This window comes from Struthio camelus, chromosome 2, assembly GCF_040807025.1.
Source record: "Struthio camelus isolate bStrCam1 chromosome 2, bStrCam1.hap1, whole genome shotgun sequence".
NCBI classification, from domain to species: Eukaryota; Metazoa; Chordata; class Aves; order Struthioniformes; family Struthionidae; genus Struthio; species Struthio camelus.
In genome coordinates, this window is record NC_090943.1 from 137,977,860 (window position 1) to 137,983,142 (window position 5,283).

The window sequence follows — 5,283 nt, forward strand, 5'->3', positions numbered from 1 at the left end:
TTGACGTTGCACAAGTATGGCACAAGGGAATAGACAGCAGCCATTCGTCCAGGCCCTTCACCCACTGCAAATGAGTGTGTTGTCATCTATGTCACTGGTACTGAGTCTGTTATAGTAGTGCCAGTATTTACTTCACGGTTTCTTCCAGGCTAAAAAATTTCTTGGAGTGACATGAAGATAGATAACCCAGTTGCGATTACTAGACAGGCAGTGAAATATGGGGTTCCCTCCTGTTGCAGGCTCAGAACCAATGCTCCAGATTTCCTTTCATTTCTCCCGTCTCTGGAAACTCCCATACTCCAAGCACCATGTAAGACACGTGTGGTCTGAGAGAAAGTGTCATTTGATCTGGTAGAGCGGCTTATTCCCATACTCTAATTAGGATATTAGGGAAGCATCTCCTGTGTTCTTTACTTTTTAGTATTTAAAAATCCTATATACGGAAAACAGCGCCCTCGTTCAGTGCTTCTGCCTGTACTTCAGCACAGCAAAAGAGCACTCCTTTTGAGTTACTGAAGCTAGTAGACTATCTTCTCTGAAACCTCACTTAGACTTTACAGTGTAGAGGTGCCAGACCAATTAGAAAGTGGAGGACAGTTTTGGTCTCACGTCTCTCTCTACTACAAAGTTTAACTGTCCTTAGGATTTACTTTACAGTTGCCACTAGACAATCACTGTAATTAATTTTATTTACTTTTTAGTGAGATTGTAAAAGAATAATTAGGAGTAAAGAATAGCTAGGAAATTTGTTCAAATCTCTCTAACCCTGAGGATTTAACTGAGCCCACATTTTTGCATATAGATGAATTCTTCTTAGAATTCCACAGCAAGGAATAATAGTTCTTTTTTTTTTTTTAAAAAAAAAGTTGTTTCCTGGGGTGGAGAAACCTCAGTAAAATTCCTATATGTCACATGTTCTTCACTTTCCCTATTGTTGCAATCTTCCATACACTGAATTTTTCTTTATTCAAATATGAAAGCTCTTGCCTACTTTCAACACTGTTCTCTAAAAACCAAGGTGACCACTGTTACTTTTACCTTCAGTTGCAATTCAGTAGTTCATTGATTCTTATTGTCCAAGACTACCTTATAGTAGATTTTTGTTTTATTTAATGGCAGTCATGATTTCCTCCTAAGCTAAAGAAAGCAAATATGTATTGAAAGAAAGACAAATTACATAACTAATTTCCATGACAGAGACAGACTGGAAGTGGAAAGAAAATATAATTAGGTCACTAACAAACAGAATACTGTTCATGTACTGTACATCATAACAAATAATGAACTAAATAAAGGCAGAAAGTCTCACCTGTGGTGGTGAGATTGTGAAGGATGGGATGTTTGTGTGCATGAGAACTAGCCCTTCCTTCCCTTGCGTGTGCACACATACATGTATATAGAAAACTATTCAGTGTCTCACTACTGGTGTACTCAGCATACATTAAATTGAAGAGGGCACAAATAATCAAAAATTTTTTTTTGGCTGCATGGATAAATAAAGTGCTAAAGGAAAATTATTCATCATTACTAAAATACAAAAAATAAGATATGCTCTGCCACAGTGTGTGATTGGTAGCAGCTGCGTTTTCAGGTAGTTACTGCTCTAGTAGAGGTGATTAGTTCTGAAACACGCTATCTTGTTTTGAACTGGACTTAAACATTTTCCATTTAGTATATGGCAAAGTAGCCAGATGCTGAACTTAAGCTGCCACTCATATAGTCTTACATGGAACAACCGGGTATAGAAGGAACCTTCTGAGTTGCACAAAATATATTCATTTCCATATTTTTCTATGATGATAACAGATGGGACCAAAAAAGCAAGTTTCACAATACTGTGAGAACAGTTAGATTTTGTATTATTGGCAGCACGCTAAGAAAAGAACTTCTTGTTGTGATCTACCTTGCTCACTGTCACAGATCTAAGCCAAGTTTGTGATATTTAAGGTGTTCCAGGGGAAATATATGACTCTTAAACGTCCTGATGGAAAAATAATGACACACAGACATTGCAGCTATCTATCTTTTGTATATATATAGTAATAACTATTTTCTAATTGGAAGCCTAGAGAAGGATAAGGAGTTTTATTCAAACAGCCAGTTTCATTTAAGTTTCATATTTTGCCCAGGTAAAGCAAGACGGCACACTTTTAGTTTTTAAGTCAAAGCAGCTCCTTAAACGGTTCAGCTCTGACTGTTCACTGTTCAGAAGGAATTTATGTGTCACGGTGAAAAGAAGCTACTTTCAAAACTAAACATGCAACAATGTATACAGTTTCTAACAGGTTTTAAGTGTCTTCTCTCACACATGCCTTTAAAAATTTCCTCCCCACAGTAATATAAGACATAGCACTTTATTTTAAGGCTAGACAGTGAGACCTCCTTTAATCTGTTAGTAAATAAAATAGAAGAGAGGGATTAGTAAGTTTTTCTTTTTCTTTTTTAAAGAATTTGAACTTGAAAAATAAACGATGTCAAAGAAGTGATGTAATTTTACTCCAGATAAAGGTTTGGCTAATGGAGTTGGCAAGGCAGCCACTAAGGCGTTGCCCAACACGCAAAACCACTTTTCAAGTTCAGAGAGAATGTCCATTAAAAACAGCCATCTCTAAGGAGACTGAACTTTCCTTAAAAATTCAAACCTGCTCTCCTCTGCCAAGTTATGATCAATGTAAGCAGGCCAGTACTGAAATGATATATTTGCTTATTATGAAATGTTTTATATCCAGACTTCATATTAAAATCCTGAAGTGCCATTTTTCTGCTTGCAGTTGTAACTGGCTAGAAAACTTCTACTTTTACATTTATTAGCTTTTAGCCAGGTTTGTTGGTAGAATTTGACTTCCTCTTAAAAAGCCTTGACTGTATAATAGAAGTTCTAGTAACACATTTTTGAAGGATTATTAACAATGGAAGGAAAAGAACAAAGTTGAGCAAAGCCTGTTTACCACACAGAAGGAGGACACAAAAAAAAAAAAAAGTCATTTGCTGCATCCTGTCCACACTGTGGTTGTGAAAGACTGCATCAAAATCTTTGTTTGCAAAAGATACATGTTGGACTCTGTCATGAAAGATCAAATTATTCTGAAGTACTGATTTCAAAGTTCTGGTTTTGAGATTGTAAAGTTTCCTGTATTAGTGCTGCTCTCTGATAAGACTCAGTTACTTACTATGCATACTAATAAAAGCCTGAAGAGACATGAAAATGGCAATCAAGCAGAATTGCCTTGTTTTCTCTGACCCACCTCCTCACAGAAATGTAATATTTCTGAATTTCTAGAATTCTGTTGCAGGTCTAAATACTTACGATGCTGCCTAAAAGACAGAGCTCTAAAATAATAAATGTATGGTAATATGATAGCGCAGTGCTAGTAGCAAGCTGTCTGACACATATGAAATGGTAAAACTAGCAGATGACAGAGAAATGACACTCAGCTGCTGAGAAACTCCAGGCTCAGTGATTGATATTTAAGAAATATTAAGATATTTCTTAATATGCTGAGATTTTTTTTGGAAAATTTAAAGGGAAAATTCTATCCTATGAAAGACGACAGGAAAGCTTTTGATGATTTAGGCCAGCGTCTCTCTTTGTGGTGGTAAATCAAGAGTCCTTCAGGAGAAAACAGTTGGGGTGACTGTGTTGGAGTATTTTTCAATTTCTTATCAATTCTTAGTCCACCATAACACTTGTTCCAAAGGAGAAGTTTCAATTGGCTGAAGCAAAATATTGTGACTCATTTTGTTTCTTGAAAAATGCTGAAAATTTGACTTCTTATGTTGATTCAGAACTAGATGGGAAATTTCAGAATTTCCCACGGAGGAGGGAATTTGCTGGTTAAATATAGTCTTTTCATTGCCAGTCAGGGAGAGGACCAGGGTGCTACATACGTTATAGCAGCTGGAAGTAGAAGACCTTGTAAGAAGACAGCCTTCCTGGATGTGAACTGATTTGAGCATCTGTACAGCACAGCAGTGACTGCGTAATGCTTACCAAAAAGTAGAGCTTCTTAAAGCAGCATTGCCATAGTATAGTCAACCAAATAAATGTACAGGATGCTAGCTTGCATTATATGTATTTTTAAGCCTGAGTTTCCATTAGCTAAGGGCTTTCTGAACTGAATTATCTTATTGACTCTTGGAATGAGGGCACAGAGGATTAAATCTGTTTAGTTTATAAAGTGAATTGGTGGGTGACACTACAGAAAGGTGAAAAAGAATAGAGAGGCAATAAAGGAGATGATCTATCATCACAGTACAAGAATAAAAATACATTTTTTTTGAAAAAAAAAAGAAAAAAGGTTGAAAAGTCATCAATACTTGCATACACAATATATTATTAACACGTGGAACTTGTTGCCAACACATGAAATTGAAGCCCATGGCTCAGTCACGATCCAAAAGAATTATTTGTGTAGTTGAATCAGAGAGTTAAGAGGATAAAAACCTTCATGTTTAAATCACCATTTCAAGCATTAAACCAACACTAAGCTGACCAGGAGCATATAGCAAACTTGGGGTTATAGGCTAAGGAATAGTATCGCCATCAGGGAAGCTGATGTCCAGCTTTATTTCAAGCCCCTGCTCAGAGTAGCGGAGCATCTGGCGGATGTTGCTCTAGGACGGATACCCAGGGATTTTAGGATGAACTACAGTGTCTGGTGAGAAGAGAAACCGACTATAAGAAGTAGCTTTTCCTTAGGACTGAGAAATTACAATTTTAAAATGGAATCTGAAATGAGAGCTACTGCTCAGGAAAGGAATAGTTGATGACATACCTTGGTGTAAGTGCAAAGGCCTTCTGTATTTGCTAGATAACAGAGAAATATTATTTTAGGGAACTTAAGAAAAGAGGAATATTTTCATAAAGTAAGTTCTGAAGAATAAACACAAAAATGTTGGCTAACTAGGTAGTTTTAACAATTAATAATATTTTTCTTTTATATTTGTACACCGTGCTACATTTTGATATTTACACCACTTAAAAAATTGTTTCCATCATGCCAGTATTTGACTATATGTGTTAAATGATCTAATGGTGAAAAATAAAAGAGGTAAAAACCATATTTTCTCTTTCAGTATCTGTAACAGCGCTTTGTATGTGTGGCATGGGGATAATTGACAAAATAATTCTATTTCAAAAAAGTACATTTTTTATTCATATCTCAGAATCGTCAAGACAAATATTTGTCTCAAATCATACACGTAACTATGACAAAGTAATTGGAATTGAAAATACTTTCCTTCCTCCTGCTGTGCCTGTACCACGTGCAAGCAGTAGGGCAT